This window comes from Ursus arctos, unplaced genomic scaffold (assembly GCF_023065955.2).
Source record: "Ursus arctos isolate Adak ecotype North America unplaced genomic scaffold, UrsArc2.0 scaffold_27, whole genome shotgun sequence".
Taxonomy (NCBI): domain Eukaryota; kingdom Metazoa; phylum Chordata; class Mammalia; order Carnivora; family Ursidae; genus Ursus; species Ursus arctos.
Window position 1 is genome coordinate 35683527 of NW_026622952.1, and position 19001 is coordinate 35702527.

The window sequence follows — 19001 nt, forward strand, 5'->3', positions numbered from 1 at the left end:
CAAAATAATAAGACAAATGGCAAACTGAAAACAAATATTTGCAACATATATAACAAGGTCCTAATTTCTGTGAAATAAAAAATAATGAGATTTCTTCCAAAGTCTACTTATAAAAAGACCAAAACTCCAAAAGGAAAATGGGCACGTACATAAACAAAGGGAGAGATTTCGTAGATAAAAAATGGGTAACAGACACTTTATAAAGATATTTACTGCAGCTATAATTAAATAACTGACCCTTGAAATAAGAATTTTTAATAAATGATTTTGGCAAAGATCAAAGGGCCTGCTAGGAAATAATTTTCTGCAAGTTCAAGGGAAAAAGATGCTCTCACACAGCTGTCGTAGGACAGAAATTGGTGCCACCCCTTTGGAGGGCAACTTGACAATACGTACCTTAGTGTAAATTCCCATAACCTCGAACGCAGCATTTCTGGATATTCATTGTATTGCTATCTTTGTAGATATAAGCTAAGGCATGTGGTGGTATTCATGGCAGCAGTGTTGTTCATCTAAAAATGTGTAAATAATCCAAAACTTAAAAAAATAAAAAACCCTGTAGTGGACATAAAACTTCGAATTTAGTTGAAAAGACAAGATTTACATACTGGAATCAATTAGGAAATAATCCTAGGGCACTGTATCAACTTGCGCATTATATGTAGGCAAGGTATGCTATTGACCCCCGAACGTAACTTTTTAAAAAAGACGGAGTCCACCGTTGATGGGTTAAATTGTGGCTCCCCAAAAGACATGTTCATGTCCTGACACCCAGAACCTGTGAATATGATCTTATTGGAGACTGGGCCTTTGCGGACATGGTTAAGGTCAGTAAATTGAAATAAGATCATTCGAGATTATTCTAGTGGGCCTAAATCCAAAGACAAGTGTCCTGGTGAGAGACAGAAGAGGAGAAGACATGCTCACGGAACAAAAAGTGTCAGGAAGACAAAGACAGAGAGAGATTGCACAGGGGATGCTTGGAGCACCAGAAAAAAAAAGAGGCAGAGAAGGCTTCTCCTCCAGAACTTTGGAGGCGAAGAACTATGGTCGTTTTGATGCTTTTGCTATATATATAATGTTACTAACTACTGATTAAGCACCCCTACCTTTCAAAGTACACGAAATCAAATAGATGTAAGATCTTTAACCCTACAGCGTCTACATTATGTCATTTGACACCCAGATTCTGGGTTGGTTAGAATTTCATCAAACCTCATCTCAACTTCATGGGCCCATGTGGTCCCATATGGGGTTCTGGGTGATTTATCCCCTTTCCAAGTTGATCAGTTGTCACTATGGGACAAATTTCTGACCTTGGTGTTTTTTACATCTTTATGCCTATTCAATGCCAGGAAAGATCAAGAGATTGGGAGAAAATGGAATGGCACATATATGGAACGACACATAGTTTTTGCTCTGATTTTTTTTCTCTCTATACCTAAGAATAATTTTCTAAAATCTTTTTGATATATTAATACTTTCAATGAGGACAACTAAATAGATTAAATGTGTTTTCAGAGCCACAGCAAGGCCAGGGATCTTGATAAAACCTCATCAGTAGACACATTTTAGCTATTCCCTGTGTCTCAATAAAAATATGAATGCACCTCGAGCACCCCCACACGTATCCCATCACGGACTCATTAACAAAACTCAAACACTCGCTTTAATGAGATTATCTGACCGGTTTTTCCTAGAATGACCCATTTTTCTGAGAGACTTAGACCAAACCAGTATTCCCGGGTTTTGGACCACCAAAGAAGGAAGGAAGTGCACAGAACTAACCTTTACTGAGGCTACTCGGAGCCAGGCACTCTGCTGGATGCTTAACCGCCCTGTCACCCTGATAGGCCATTGCCCTTGAGGTTGAGGCCCTAATTCCGTGTCAGGATTCTATCATCTCTGCCTGGTCTGCTGGAGCAGGCTCCTTACTGCCTCGGCTTCGGTTTCCAGACAGCCCATTCTGGACTCAGAGGCACCCGGGTGTGATTAAAATAGATCGCCTCGCTTTCCTGCCTCAGCCCCTTTGGGCATTTCCCACAGCAATTAGAATGAAACCCACACTCCCTTCAATGCCTACAAAACCTTGGCATGGGGTCGGCCCGCACCTACTTAGCTCTGTCTGGCTTCATCCAGGACGACCCTCCTTCCCCCTCCCTCCCGGCGCCTCAGCTCAGCGGGCCGCCCACAGCAGCCCACTGGCAAACAGCTGACCACCAGTTTCGGAGCAGCCCCTGGGCTAAGAATGGATTTTACATTTGTAAAAGGTTGGAAAGAACCAGAAGAACAAGATTTGGTGACACGTGGAAATGATGGGCGATTCAAATCGCAGGGTCCATAAATAAAGTTTTATTGGAACCCAGCCATGCTCATTCGTGTAGGCATTATCGGGGCGGCTTTTGTGCAACAAAGAGCTGAGTAGCTGCCACTCACAAAGGCTTAAAATCTCTACTAGGTGGTCCTTGGCAAGAAAAGTTTGCTGGACCCTGTGTTAGTCACACTGGTCTCCTTTCTGTTCCTGAAACTTGCCCTGTGCGTTCTTTCCTCGGGGCTTTCTATTTCCTGTTCCCTCCTCCTGGAATGTTCTCCAGCTTTCCGCATGGTTGGTGTGTTCTCACAGGGTCTCATTATCATGGACAAAACCAGCAGAAAGTCACGTACTGTTCGATTGTATCTCTCACCTATGAAAGGGTCAGTCTCCGATCCCTGGATAAAGAGATCGGATTTCAGACTTGTCCCTTCCTGTCTGGCATCGAAAAGGAAACAAACTTTTTGGAGGCCAGGGTCGGCTCTGGACTCCACTGACCTGATGGTTCTCTCCGCAGCCAGTGCGAATGGCTGTGCCTCGCCTGTCGCACTCAAGATTCTAAGACGCTGGAGGAGAGACTGTGTGTCCCATCTTCCGGACTCAAGGGAACAAAGGCGGCTTCAGAGACTCTTCTCATGCTGTTTCAGCCACACTTCCGTCCCATTATAGCCAGCAAAGCAGGTCCAGAATTCTTGGTGTAATCTGTGGACGCAGGAATGCAAAGGAGGATGAGGTTTCTGTCCTTACAGCACACTGGTGCGCGGAAGACCGTCGCCCTCGGGATTAAAGGTAAAGACATTGAGTTTGCGGTGTCGTCAAAGTGCACAGATCTTGGATCAAGAGACCTCCCCTCTCCAGATCAGCTGCAGGACCATACCTGTCATTGGCCCACTCGGAGCCAGCTTCCTCTTCTGCAAAATACCAACTTGCCTAATCCTCTTTCAGAGTCCTAAGGATCAAATGAGAAAACATTTGTAAAACTGCTTTGCAAACTAAGTCTTAAAGAATAGAAAGAATTTCATGAGCCCTCTCTTAATACCATAGAACAAGAACACCTTATTCTGCTTAATAAATCCCACGGTGACAACTCCCACAATTTTGTGCGTATTTTAAGACTTTTTAATTAAATTGGTATGTCCTTAAATGTATTATTTTGTTCTCAAAATAGATAAAGAAGGGGCACCTGGGTGGTACAATCAGCTGAGTGTCTGACTCTTGATTTCGGCTCAGGTCATGATCTCAGGGTCGTGAGATCGGGCCCGACTCGGGCTCCGTGCTCAGCTCGGAGTCTGCTTGAGATTCTCTCTCTCCCTCTACCTCTGCCCTCACCCCACGGCTTATGCTCTTTCTCTCTCTAAAATAAATAAATAAATCTTTTGAAAAACAGATAAAGAAAAGATACATGTAAGATTTTAGGGGTTGTCAGCTTAAAATGCAAGTACATTCAGTGAGATGCAGGGGGCAGCCTGCCTGAGGTGAGATGAGGACAGGAGATTCTGAAAAAGAAAGCCACAGAGATAACAGATCAAGGTCAAGTGGGAGGGAGAAATGCATGGTACCTCCTCTCACATTTATGTGGCAGTTTTAATTTAAAAACAATATATTTCTCAAAGCAAGTCAGCGAATGGGGTGTGCCTTGGGAAGCGCTGCCGTGCAACTGAGTGTACCCACCGCCCCGGGGAGCATCTGACAGAGGCTACCAAGGGAAAGTGTGAATTGGAAAATAAAGAAACACGCAATAAATCCATAGTCAGTGGGGACAGTGCTGGGCCAAGAGCGGGTTTTAACATCAACACCGTATGTCTGTTACAGCCTGCGTGAGGGCCCCGTCCCTGGGGTCAGGAGATGCAGGTCCCAGTGAACGCTCTGGCGCCTTCTAGCCGTATGAAGTTGCTCTCTGGGAGCCAGCTTTCTCATCTGTGAAATTGGGACAATATGCTCTATCTTTCAGGGTGGTTGTGAGTAGAGATAAGCACTCTGCGCGCTGCTCAAAGGGAAGCTATTGCTGCTGTTCGAATGGGCCGGGTCACTAACCACAGAGATGTACACTTGTTAAAACAGTCCCGTCTTCAGGGGCACCTGGGTGGCTCAGTTGGTTAAGCATTTGCCTTCCGCTCAGGTCATGATCCTTGGATCCTGGGATCAAGCCCCGCATCGGGCTCCCTGCTCAGTGGGGAGTCTGCTTCTCCCTCTCCCCCTGCTTGTGCTGTCTCTCTCAAATAAATAAAATCTAAAAAAAAAAAAAAAGTCCTGTCCTCACTAGGTTGCAAAGCTACTAGTGTTAAAGCATAGCCAACGTTAGAAGCTGACAAGTCTTATCTGGGGCCCTGGAGATGATTCGCGGTAAGAGTACTGCAAGAATAGACGGAACCCTCAGCTTCTTCCTGGGCCAGCCTCACGGTGAGGATCTTCACGTGACTGAAGAGTGAAGTGTCCAGGGTCTGACTTAGATAATTCGTGCAAGACTGATGCCGCAGGGATTGTACAGCATGGGGCCACAGGCCTAGAGAAGCAACCCTCACTGTAGTTAAGAAGGAAAACCAAAGCCTGAGCCAGAAAAGCTGAACTGAGCTCCAGGTGGTTGGAAAGGTAGGAGTAGGAAGCAGAAAGTAGGCCACGACCCAGGAGAGGCCTAAGCAGGTGGTACCTGTAGATGGTTGACATGGGGTGTCCACGCTAGGGTGTGGTGGGGCTCTTTCTTCCATGCCACTGCAGAGCTAGCCAACCTGCCCACACCTTCCTGGATGGACCCTTGCCCCACTGTCTGTCACACCCCAACGACATCCACAGCTCTGCTCTTGTTCTCACCTGTAAAGAACAAAAGAAGAGAGTAGGGAGCAGAGGTTGGGCCAGGTGAGAGGTTGCTCACACTGGCCAGCAACTGTAGGTGAGCAAGGAAGGTCCAGGCCCCTAGCAATCTGGAAGGTCTCCTTGGTACGATGGAGGGGGCAGGTCTACGTATCAAAGGCCAATTCCCTTGTCCACCTACAAACCCAATTCCCTCCGCACAGATCTCTGTAGAATCTCACCAAGCATCTCTAAAGACTTGGAGGTGGTGACAGACCAACTTCACAGACCTGGGGTCCAGTGTGTGAGGCCTTTCCTCCACCTCATGTCCAGCTTCCCTTCCTGACCACTGGCACCAGCCGGCAGAGAAGGTCACCACGCAGTAGTTCAATATTCCCAATGTATAGAAGATGAAAGACAATTTAGGATTACCAATAATGTATAAAACAATGGGGTGTGTAAAAGACAAATACTGGAATTTGTGTAATCTTTCATTACAAATGTACTTTGTGAATTTCCGAGAAAAGATATCATGTAGCATTTATAAAACTTTATTATACTAATAGAAAATATTATGGGCTTCCTAATTCATATGTTGAAGCCTGAGTCGCCAGTACCTCAGAATGTAACTGTATTTGGAGATAGGGCCTGTAAAGAGGAAATTAAGTTCAAGTGGAGGCATCAGAGTGGGCCCTACTACAATGACTGGTGTCTTTATAAAAAGAGGACATTAGGACGCAGACAGAGAGAGATACCAAACAGGTCCAGGCACAGAGAGACAACCATTTGGACACACAGCGAGAAGGTAGTTACAAGCCAAGGAGAGAGGCCTCAGAAGAGACCAACCTTGCCAACACCTTGGTCTCAGACTTCAAGCCTCCAGAGCTATGAGAAAATACGCTTCTGTTGTTGAAGCCACCCGGTCTGTGGCCCTTGGTTGTAGTAGGCCTAGCAAACTAATATCTTAATGATCAGTTTGGGATATGCTGAAATAGCATGAATAATCATTGCAATACTATTATATTAAAATTTATTGTGGACATTTATTCATTTTTATGCATTGGTTACCTAGTAGCCCTGGTTTATAAGCACTAACTTTCCCTAGCTTTGTGTGAGTTCTTTTCCCTGGATTCACGCAAATGCTCAAAGGGGTAGGCTTTGCCATTAGAGACAAACGGCGCATTCTCGGGCTGTACTCCTAATTCCTAGCCGGGGCCCTTGGGACTGTGGTGGCTTTGTACCACACCGATAGAGCTAAGCCAGAACCATGTTTCCCAGAAAATAGGAGCAACCTTTGGAAGGCGGAAGTGACGCGGCAGCCATGATTGTAGCAGAAGATCGGCGTAAGTGGCAGCTCGCACACAATGCCGTGTGTCTGCTGGCTCGCTGCTTCTCCACCTTCTCTGAATCCTGGCTAGGTCTGTGAATAACTCCATGACGAGGTGCACCAGCTTTTCTGCAAGTGTGCTTTATCGTCGAAGTCAGGACGGGAGGCGTAAAAGCGCAGTGTGGGACCTACAGGTCCCACCTCCTCGACGCAGGTTCCAGTCCGTGCCTGCGCTCCTCACAGCTCCACTCTGCGTCCGTGTTCCCCTCCTGAAGCTAGCCCAGCCCACTGACTTCAGACCCACGTCTTGTCGGAGGGACAACAGATTGCACAGACTGCTTAACCAGCTCCCATAATCATGTACATTCTAATCCCTACAATAAACTCCTTGTTTCACTCAAAGTGCTTTTGCTTCTCCAATCTAACTTTAATTGATACAGATTTTGGAACCAGAGTGGGGCTGCTGTAATAAAAACCTAAAACACGTGCACTGGCTTTGGGGCTGGCCTTGAAAAGTCTGTCAGCAAAGACTTAAATAAACATGAGGAAAATATTATTGGAACCTGAAAGAAAGGAGACATTTTTATGGAGTGGCTTAGGGAAGTTTAGCAACATTGACACCCACGGTAACTTGGAAAATAGAAAACGTACCAATGAACGTGTGAGCTGGCCCGGGAAATTTCCAGGCACTGTGTTGAAAGTGCCACCTGGCCTCTTCCAGCTGCCTACAATAAAATGAGAGCGTTATAAAGATAAGCTAAAGAACAAACAATTAATTATAAAGGTGACAGGACTTCTTGAGTTTGAAAACAAAATGGCTTCTCGTTCCCAGATGGCAAACAAATCTAAAATTAAGAAATGGCTTCTGGATCTGGTTCCAGTAAAGACGGAGTGAGCAGATTCCATAGTCTCTCTCCCACTGGTTACATCTAAAAACACTAGACGGAACACATAAAACAACTAAGGAGAACTCTGAAAGGTAATAATAGCAGGAGAATTGGGGAGGGAAATCAAAACTCCAAGAAAGGCCAATAAAGTGCTGAGAAGTCTGGGGTGTTTTTCCTTCTCCATCTCTTGGCATAAACTCACGGCAATTTGAAACTCAGAACAGCTTAAGTTGCACAGGCAGAAAAGATCCAAGAGAAACCCTTTCTTTCTGATCAAAAGAATAGGGAGGGTGGAGCACCTGGGAGGCTCAGTCCATTGAGGGTCTGACTCTTGATTTTGGCTCAGGTCATGATCTCAGGGTTTTGATATTGATCCCCATGTAGGGCTCCATGCGCAGCAGGGAGTCTGCTTAGAGATCTCTCCCTCTCCCTTGGCTCCTTACCCCAGCTCGGGTGGGCTCTCTTTCTCGCTCTCAAAAAAAAAAAAAAAAAAAAAAAAAAAAAGAATAGAAAGGGTAGTCCCTGCATAAAAGAGAGAGTCATTAGGGATCTGTTTTTGTTTCCTTCTGACCTGTCCTGATTCCATAAAGCATTGAGACTTAGGGGTCTTGGGGAGGGGATGGGTATATTTTGCTTGTGGGAGGGGTGTGAGTCATTGAGGCCAGAGGGCAGACTATAGCTGACTGTATCACCCAAAGACGACCATAACAGTATCCCCCATCCCACGTACTCTTTTGACAATGTGATCTTATCATCTCCATTAAGAGGTGAAGTCTGTATCTCTTCCCCTTGAATCTGAGTGGACCTTTGTGACTACCTCAGCCAATACAGTATGACAGAAGTGATACTGTGGAACTTCCAAGGCTCCATCATAAAAGGCAATGCAGTTTGCTCCTGGCTTTTTCTTTGGACACGTGCTTTTGGAGGCCAGCTGCCATGCTGTGTGGAAGCCCACAGCACATGGAGAAGCCATGCGTGAGTGTTTCACGGCAGCGCCAGCTGAAATCCCTGCTGATAGGAAGTGTTAACCTCAAATTCCAGGCCCAGCCACCACCAGACTTCAACCACATGGAGGACCCCAAGCAAGAACCGCCTACCAAAGCCAGATCAACCCCTACAATTGTAAGAGCTAATAATAGAAAGTATTTTTTTGTTGTTTTATGCCACTGAATTTGGGGTGGTTTGTTATATGGCAATAGGTAACTAGAACAGGAACCATGAAAATAGCTGTTCCAGTTTCTTGCTCAACAGCTCTTTGGACTTTCTCCAAGTCTATTCTCCTACCTCCCACTTGGAACACCCAGCCCTGCATATTGATTGCCAAAGCTTCCCACCCTGTCGTTCTCACACTGTGGTTCACACTTCTCATCTTGATCCTCAATGACTGGGAAACCCCGTAGCCCAGACACCGACACTAGGCATTGCCTCTAAGATCCACCCTCAAGCCTCACCCTTCAGATGTGGGACCAGCAGAGCAGGAAGGAGGACCTGTCATGACTTGGGGATAATAAGCCTAGAGAGGTCAGAAGCTTAGTAGCCCCTTGCGAAAGTGAGAGAGAGTAATGAGTATAATTACCGTAATTATCATACTACAGAAATCTAAAGAAATGTCAAAAATACAGAATAAATCCTAAAGAGAAGAAAGAAAAATCAGAAGAAGAGAAAAGAGGAAATAAAAGGGACATGGCAAGAGCATGGGAAAAATAGACACAGGGTTCTGAGAAATGGGGGGAAGAGATAAGATCAGGAGGTGAGAAATGGAAAATGAGGGCAGAGACCCAGGACAGTGCCTAATGCTTGAGAGATAGCTGAAAAGATGTGCTGAGGCATACAGACATGTGTGGAGCTCCGAGACAGCCAAGGTGTTGTGCAAAAAATGTGCTAGCACTTTACTCTATGTCATGAAGAAAAAAACAGCCCTAACTGGACTAATGTACACTGATCTTGACATTCAAGTCAGTTATATATCTAATAATAATGCAAAACTATGAGATTTGGAGATGAGACCTAAAATTTTGAGTGTATTAGAGGAAGAGATCTGATAAGGACGACTCTGCTTTCAACGGTATGTACAACACTGATGTGGAATACTGCAGGATGGAAGTTGGCTTCCCGACCTATGTTAGGGTGATAATCATTAAGGAACAAAGCATGCTCGACCATTAAATAAATCATGCTGCAAGAAAATGCGAGCCATGACAGAGGTCAAGAAAAGCAATAACAAACTAAGCAGTACGATAGAAAGCAACGGTCTCTAGAATGTGGCCCCACTTTACAGCAAGACACCCAACCAAAGAAGCATGTTCTTTCCTACCTATAGCCCTTGAGCGAGAAAAAAAAATCATCCTACTAATCTGAGACAGATCCCAAGAGAAGATATAACATAATCTGGCTTTACTTCTCATAGCACCCTGGTTTGAGAGGATATTTGATGGAACATTCCAGCCAGTGTGCTTGAGCAAATGGGGTACGAGTGGGCCAAAATATTGAGTCCCTTATCCCTGGGAGTGGCCACGTGCAACCCCGTGCATTTACCCCAACATGCAATATACAAACATTTTGTATCACTGTGATTTTCTATATGTGTCCAGTGAGGTGGAGAAAGTTGGGAGTTGTAGTTGAGTTGATCATTTATTGGCAAGGCCTTCTTGTAGGTAACAAGTCTATGCATAATCTACCCTGATTCCATGCTAGGTAAGGAGAAGGGAAATCCACTTCAAACTACTTTACTATCCACGTGGAATCCTCCCTCAATCTAGGCTTTACTCCCAAATTTATGTGGGGAGAAGTAGACTAAGGTAGGGGAAGGGTAATGGAGTAAAGGCCTGTTTGTCACTCATCGGCTAAGTGACCTTGAGCAAATTACAAATATCATCTAATGAAGTCCCTTCACTGTATCCATGAGGAGCCTAGACTGGGGTTAAGCAGTTTGAAATATCGAAGCCATGGCTAGTGGTAACACCAAGACTACAGCCCCTGTTCTCTCCATTGTCAGTATGAGGCTGCCACTGCCCTGGAACCAGACTACTGCCCTGCCTGCCATGAGTAAATTACTCATTTAAACAACAAAAGAAAAAAAAGCACCATGTCCACTGTCACAAAGGGAAATCAGCAGGGCTGTAGTCCAAGAAGTCTGGCTGGCCACCAGGCAGGAAGCTCAAAATGGGCAAAGGGCCTTGGCATACACATCACATTTAAAGATCAGGGTTCTGCTTTGCTGATCCAGAAACCCCAGAATTGGTTGCATCATGGGAGGACAAACTCACACCAGCTGTCGCCAAAGACCTGAAATATAAACCAGAACACCAATTTATTCCTTTATAAGCGGGTAGGACTTCCCCAGGACTATTTCCTCCATCTTCAGCAGCCCCTTCCAGTCATCCAGATCCCTTAGGGGCTAACCTGAGGAGCGTGAAATCAGAGCACCCCAGGCTCTGTGAGACCTGACAAAAATCCTGCTCACAAAAGGGGATCTGTGACTACCACTTACTTCTCACCCCCCATCCCCGCCCGCTGCTGAATTCAGCTGTCCAGCTCCTCACTTGAAAGCGCTGTCTTTCAGCCATCCCTCTCCTATTAACACTCGTCCTTCCCTACATAGAGCAAACACAAGTGATTCCTATTCCTCCATGGTAATAACACTTAGGATGTCCCATCTCAGATAGGCTTATATAGATGTCCTGCTATAACACATTGATTAGTATGGGGCATCTCTATTTCCTTAGTCAATAATTTACCGACTATCCTTAGCCTGACTTCACTCGCTATCTTTTGATACTTCCTGGCTTAGCCCCAGAGATGAACTTTATCTCAAAGCTGTGTCATGCACTGACTACAGAATCTTCTAGAAGCAATGCCTAGTGACTCGCTTGGGTGCCACCCAGAGAATTCTCACTGACCTGATTTGGGGAAATCATGAAGGTTAACACACATTACAGTTGCTCGCTTGGGACTTTTTCCACCCTGTGGCACATGGGGCTGATTTTGCTGCACTGAAACACCCTTTAGCATAATTTCTCCACTTATTCCCACCTCCCCTCCCTTAGTCCACTTTCCATTTGTTTCCTTCTTTTTGAATCTCTTGGCTACTTTGCTCCCACATATTTGTACCACGGCGCTTACACACAGCTATTAGCTGCCCTGACAAACTGCCTCACTTCCTTCTGGAGAGCAGCAAAGATGAAATCCTTGCTTCCGGTGCACAGCTCCACTGCCAATTCTCAGCCGGGAGACTTCTTGGGGCCTCAATTTCCTCACCTGCAAAATGGTGACAGTCCCTTTTGTCACCTGTCTTCTTCACAAGATTGCTGTGAAATTCAAATAAGAGCATATAGCTAAAAATACTGCGAAAGGCTTGGCAAGCCACACAAATGTAAGGAAAACATGCAGTCATTTGCAACACAAATAATTAGGCATTCATGTTCATTCATTTAAATGTGGCTTTGTTCCTTTCTTGTATCTAATTAAATCAAGAGAAATGTCAGGTGTAAGATTCTTAGGGACCAGGATTATATTTTTGCAAGGCAGGAGAAATATGCCCTCGAGTGCCTTGGAAATACAATTCACTTGGTTTTCTGTGCTTTAGGATTAAAGCCCTCTCTGGAATTCTTACGGCTTTTTCTCTTTTCCAACCATTTTGATGCTAATGGAGGAAAGTTCAGCAGGGATGAATATTCTAAATATATATTACTTTGTTTCGTGAGTATCTTCATTAATAGTTATGGTTCTTCGCGTGACAGGCTTTTGCAAAAGCAAGAGTAGGCGGATGGCAAGCAAACCCTTGTGCTTGCTTGGAGAAGAAAATTGGGAGACCCAAATAAGTAAATTTAATTAGAGATTTCACATGGAACGATTGCGGGATGCAGGCAGATTTCACCCTGCCTTACAGTAGGAGGGCTTGGTCCCGGTGCCTAGCGTTTCCCAGGCCCTCACTCGTGGGAGCCCCTTTCCCCTGATGCATAGTGGCTTCCGCAGCTGCTGTCATGTGCACAGATTTCAGCTGAAACACAGAATATTCTCCGGCTCCTGTAATAACCTCCAGCTGTTTGACAACTCTCTGCAAGAGGCTGAATGTCCTGCATTGTCCCTGGAGCTACTTCAAAACCAAAGCAAAGCATTTTCCACTTCCAAGAACCAGTGAAGGGCCACCTATCAGTGGAATTTAAAATATTTCTCCAATTAAGCCCCAGACCTAGAGAGTCAGTTTTGAATGTGAGAAGAAAGAGACAAGGAGTTAGTAGCGTTGCTCTAAAAAAAAAAAAAAAAAAAAAAAAAAAAAGGCTGTTCTTGAGATGACAAAGCTCGATGATGTTTGGAGCAGCCCTCAGCCCTCTTTCTGAATAAGGAAACACCTGCATGCAGGGGGAGTGCAAAGCCCTCATTCCCTCCAGGCAAAACGAGAGGGAAAAGTTTGTGGATTTTTCTGTGCTGTTATCGAATGGTCAACATCTGGAAGTGAATGCCTGACAAACAAGCGGTATGCATCGCGGATGGACGATAACTTGTTCGTTGAATGAAGTAATTAGTGAACACCATAACTTTAGGGAGGATTTCCTTTATAAAATTTCTTCTGTCCAAGTCCAAGTCTTTCCTTCAAATTCTAAAAATACATGGCTGCAAGGTTGTAACACCGCTCTGGGAGGGGCACCCACAGAGCGGGGAAGGGTGTATGCTCCTGGCATGCCAGATTAGTTGAACCAAACCTGACTTGGCAAGCTAGATTAGTGAAACCAATGGGGTGAGAGAGGTCCCAGCAGATATCCTTTATACCCTGTGTCCTTTTCTATCCATGCATTTCCATTCTGGTGGCCATTAGACCCTGGATCATTGCTAGGCTAACATTTGTTTTTCTTTTCAAATTGTTTAGGATTTGACCACACTAGAGTTGGTTACATTCCAAATACTTGCACCAAATATTTTTAACACTAAGTGTAAAACAATGGTATTTAGTTGTGTTCTGGAGGAATATTTGAGTAATGGTTATAGGTTCTAGAATTAGAAAACAGACATAATGGGTATGATTGCCATGATCTTCTATTATCTATTCAAACCCGCTGTCTTGCTTTTGTTTCTGTCATAAAGATAGAATAGAAACAAAATGTCAAGGTCTTGTTTTTGCCACTGGGTTGTCGTATGTATCAATTTAATTTTTCTCCTCCCAGATGAGACCCAGGTGGCAAGTGGCAACTTTTCAGAAAAATATTTACTTTCCCCCAAACCATGATGTCCTTGACGGAGGTGACCTTTGGGGCCTGGGATGCAAGGTTACACAGAGGATTTGGTGCACGGAGATGCTACTGCTGACTCCTTCTCTCTCCTTGTCCCAACCCTGAGGCTCTTATTCAGAAGAAGAGACCCTGGGACTTGTCATACTGTAATGTTCACAGGAAACTAGATATGGGCCTGATAAAGCCAACCTTGCTGGGTTTTCTCATGTGAGGGCTAGCTAGTATCTATCTATGTACCTTTAGTGCCAAGCAGCTTAGACACAGGGGTATGAGAGCCCGCACAGTTCCCAGAGTTCGACACTGGGATCCCAAGGGCAAATATCTTAACACAGAGCTGTGACTCAGAGGCATGCGTACTTACTGCACTTGTCCAAGAGCTGAAGGGCCTTTTATAGTAGAGTCAGTGCTTCAACCATAAAGGGAGTGACGATTTGGGATCCTTGTAAGGTATGCTAAAAGGACACAGAAAAGAAGGAGGGCAATGAAGCAGAAAAAAAGGAACGTTCCTCCATCTACTCCCCTGCTCTATACCTAGCCTCCAAGCCTCACCAAGATCACCGGTCACAGCATTCTTCAGGGAGCTACGAAATCCAGGAGTCTCTTGCGACAACTCCTGTTTGAAGATGCCCTTGTTGTGCCGAATGGTGGATCCAACCTGGAACTGCTTGCCTTTTCTTCTCTCTGCATCTCTGACATGTCTGAACTTCTTTCTGGTGCGATCATTATGGTACAAATGGAACCTCACCCCGTGGCTATGCCTCTTTTTTCAGCTTCTTTCTATTACAAACTTTTTCCTCCTAAGACATTTGAGGGCATGGTGTGTAAACGTAACATGTGAATTTTCTGATGTCGGAATTAAGAAAAAGGATGAAGCATGAAGGATGTCCCAGTTTTTAATATGCGCTACCAGCAGACCCTTCAGGGCACCTCTACCAGAAAAAGTGAGACTCTGTATTCCAGCCTCCATGACCTGTAGTTCCTGCTTCCGGTCACTCCTGCGAGCTCAGACGGTTGACCAGCCCTCAAAGACTGTCCTTGAGTGAAACTGAGATACTAAGGTACAGTTTTTAAACGTGGACTTTCCTATTCAGGACTTCCCAACTCACTCCTGTCCCACCCCTTTTGGGGGAGTACGGATAGATTCACTTGCTAAAACGGTGAGGCAAGTGCCCACAGCTGGCCATGCTGAGCTGTTTCTGAAGCTCAGAGCAGCTATGACTCATGCCTCCTACAGTCCGTTAACTTCTCACTCTGACTCCTACAAACCCACTTATTTTCAAATTTGCTCAATAACTATGACATTCAAAGGCAACCCGCTCCATGCACAAGATACTGAGAAAACACACAGTGAGAGCTGAAGGTCCACAGAAGAAATGATGACCACAGAGCAAGGACTTTTTCCTTGGACCGTGGGGAGTAAGAAATAACTACTAATAAGATACAGCAGCAAGTTTTAGGACATGAGCCATCCTGCTCAATTAAGGGAATGCAGTCATCCTAACTGGTGATTTTCAGGAAGTCACACCAGATTTTAATTGAATTTGCAGGCTCCTGCAGGATTGGGAACAGGATACTTTGGTGCCCAAGGCGGACTGAGCTGGTAACAATGAGCTGAAATGGTTTTCAGCCATAAAGTCATGATGCTCAAACTTCTTCTCCCTGTGACACTTCCAGGACCTGTGGCCAAAGTCACAAAAGGAACGTTAAAAAAAAAATCAGAGAAGGTTCCAGTCTTTTCCTGCATAGTTCCAACTGCCAGTGCAATAAAAAATGCAATGAATGCATAAAGCAGAATTGCAGCTGCATTTAAGAGACAATTGGGGGAAGACATGACAAAAAGAAACCATCAATTTGGTGCAAAGTCTCCAAGTAGCAAGTAGCACCAGCTCCTCCCATCCTTCCACGCGACTCCGTGAATTTAAAGGGGTCTTAGCTGCCTCTGTGCAGTCCGAGTCCAGGGACTCCAGAAGCCTCCAATACTTTGCAACTGGAAATGTTCAACAGATGCATTCAACAAATATTTGTTGAGTGCCTACCATGTTTCAGCACAGAGACACAAGGGATTATGATCGCAAAAGTTGGTGTATCAGCCTAATAAAATTAACCCCTGGACTATTAGTGGGAACCCCAAAGACGCATATGAGCCCAAATTAAAAATGTAACTCGTTTTCTACTTCGTGAATTTTTTCTTTTAATCTCTTTGCTCTGAAAGTGAGATCCACACGGACTACAGCCTTTCACTTTCACTGAGGTCTGGGTGCCTATATGCAACTCTCAGCAGAATGCTCACCGAGATGTCTGTCAGAGAGGCTCTTTAAACCTGAACTCATTGTCTGCCCTCCCCATCTGTAGGTCAGCTGGCGGCCGTCAATCGCCCCCGAATCCAAACCTGTGCACCCGCCTTACCTCCCTCTACTCCCTCACTTCCAAAATCACTTCAGTTGTCAACATCAGATCACTTTAACGTTTTAAGCACTACTCAAAAAATATGTGATCTCTTCTGTAGACATCACACTAGGCATTCATAGATGGGTACTATTATCACCCCATTTTACAGATGAATGAATAGGGCTACAGAGGATAAACAACTTGTCCAAGTTCACACACTATTAAATGGCAAAGCCAATATTCAAGCTCGGGTTTCTCCAATTACAAAGACCAGGGGTTACAAACCTTATGCCTCTAGCTTAACAATGACTGTCCTGGTTTAAGTTCTGTATCTCCCTCTGTCCTCTTATTGTCTCTCTGCCTTCACTCTTTTCTTTCCCCTGTTCGTTTTTTTACCTTTATTTTATTTTTTAAAGTCACGTATATAAAGGTATAATATATAAAAATAAAATTCACCCCTTTTCAGTACAGTTTGATGAGTTTTGACAAATTATACAGTAGTTTCCAGCACCCCAAAAAGCTCTTCTTGACCTTTTATGAGTCAAGCCCTTTCCTGGTTCTGGACTTTGACAATTATTAGTCTGATTTTTCCCTCTATCGTTTTGCCTTTTAAAGAATGTAACGTAAATGATGGTGACTAACATAATAAAAAAATTATAAAAAAATAATAAAATGTAAATAGATAAAAAATATGAAAATAAAAATACAGAATTAGCAATATAAAAAAATAAATAATGTAACGTAAATGGAATGACATGGTGTATAACCTTTGGCATCTGGCTACCTTCACTTACATAAAGCTTTTGACTTCATCCATGTTGCTGTGGGTATGAATAGCTTGGTCCCTTTTATGGTTGAGTATATTCCTTTGCATGGACGCACCGCTGCTGGCTTATCCATTTCCCAGATAAAGGACATTTGAATTGTTTCTAGTTTGGGGCTACTGTGAATAAAGCTTCTAGAAATAGTCACATGTAGGTCTTTGTATGAATACATGTTTTCCTTTCTCTTGGTTAAATAAATATATAGGAATGGGGTTATGGGTCATATAGAAAATGTATGTGTGTGTTTGACTTTTTAAGAATCTCTCAAACTGGTTTTCCAAAGAGGCTATATAACCTTGCATACCAACCAGCAATGAATGAGAGTTCTAGGTACCCTAAATCCTTCTCAGCACTTAGTATTGCCAGGCTTCTAAATTTTAGCCATGTTAGTATGTATATAGTGGTATCTCATTACGGTTTCTATTTGCATTTCCCTAATGACTAGTGATGTTGAGAATCTATTTAATGTACTTATATGTTATCCCTTTGTCTTCTTTAGTGAAGTATCTACCGTTAACTCATTTCTTTAAATTGGTCTTTTGATTATTGAGTTTTGAGAGTTTTATATTTCACATACAAGGTCTTTATTAGATACATGTTTGCAAATACTCTTTCCAAATCTATGGCTTGACTTTTCATTTTCTTCACAGGGTCTTTCAAAGACACTTAATTCTGATTAGTTCTCAGTTCTGATTAGTACAATTTCTGGATTTATTTTCTTTAATGATTCTTGCTTTTTCTTTCTTACTAGGAAATCTTTGCCAAAGCCAGGGTCACAAAAATTTTCTCCTATGTTTTCTTCTGGATGTTTTATAGTTTTAGCTCTTATATTTAGGCCTCTCATCTATTTTGAGTTAACTTCCATAAGATGCAAGGTAAGGGCCAAGGTTTATTTCTTTGCCTATGGATGTCCAATAGTTTGAACACCATTTTTGAGAAGGCCACCCTTTCCCCATTAAATTATGTTAGTACCCTTATCAATCAATCAACCATATATGTATAGGTCTCTTTCAGGTCTCTTCGCTCTGTTCCATTGATCTATATCTTACCTTTATGCCAGTACCACATTGTCTTATGTACTCTAACTTATAATAAGTCTCAGTCAGGTAGTCTAACTTCTCTATCCCTCCTTTTCTAAATCATTGTGGCTATTCTAGGTATTTTGCATCTGATATAAAATCGGCCTGTTGATTTTGACAAAAAGCCTGCTGGACTTTTTATTGGGATTGTATTGTATCTATTGATCAATTTGGTCAGAATTTGTATCTTAACAATATTGAGTTTTCTAACCCATGAACATTATTTAAGCCTTCTCTAATCTGAGCAATATTTTGTAATTTTCTGTGTATGTCTTACTTTTTTCTTAAATTTACTCCCAAGTATTTCCTTTTTAAAAGGTATGGGAAATGATTTCTCTATTTAAATATCCAATTGTTTATAACCTTGCCATCTGTGACCATGATAAACTCACTTATTTATTCTAGAAGGTTTTGTAGATTATTTGGGATTTTCTATGCAAGTGATCCTATAACCTGTGAACAAAGACATTATTTCTTCTCCCTTTCAAACTGATATGCACTTACTATCATTTTCTTTCCTTAGCGTACTGGGCAGGACCTATAATAATATTGAGCAGAAGTGGTGAGAACTGACATCCTTGCTTTGTCCTCATTTTGGAGAGTAAAGCACTGAGACTTTGACCCTTAAGTATAATGTTAAATTTAGTGTCCCTTATCAGATGAAGGAGGTTATAGTCTATTCCTTGTTTCCTGAGAATTTTTTTTTATTTTATTATAAATTGATGCTAAATGTTGTAAACCATCTTCTCTGCTTCTATTCATATTACCATATGGCTTATCTTTTACCATCTGTTGGTAAATGAATTACATGGATTGATTTTCAACCATTTAAATAAAGAAGTTTGCAGAGGTGCCTGGAAGAGCACAGCTCTCGATCTCAGGAGTCATGGGTTCAAGCCCTATGTTGGGTGTATGGATTACTTAAAAATAAATAAATAAACTTAAAAAAAAGAGCCTTGCATTCCTCAGGTAAACCCTCTTTAGTCATGATATATTATTCCTTTTACATATTGCTGGATTCTATTTCCTAATATTTTGTTAAGGATGTTTGCATCTGTGTTGACGAAAAATATTAATCTCTAGGGTTTTTTTTACATCTTTTTCCTATTTTGGTATGAGTGCAATGTTGTCCCATTTTCTGGAAGAATTTATGTAGAATTGATACTATTCC

At 43.2% G+C, this 19001-nt stretch overlaps 1 long non-coding RNA gene across 2 annotated transcripts; it reads right to left on the reverse strand.

The window, feature by feature from the left end:
• Positions 1 to 396: 396 nt before the first annotated feature.
• On the reverse strand, positions 397 to 10597 carry LOC113262258 (uncharacterized). 2 transcript variants are annotated; one of them, XR_003318727.4, is made up of 5 exons: positions 5389 to 7150; positions 4959 to 5119; positions 3189 to 3260; positions 2810 to 3013; positions 397 to 512 (listed from the first exon to the last, which is right to left on the reverse strand). It is a non-coding gene; the product is annotated as an uncharacterized LOC113262258 (long non-coding RNA). The 2 variants fall into 2 exon arrangements; XR_008956017.1 differs by lacking the exon at positions 397 to 512 and adding an exon at positions 10397 to 10597 and having other exon boundaries at positions 2341 to 3013.
• Between the last annotated feature and the right edge of the window lie 8404 nt (positions 10598 to 19001).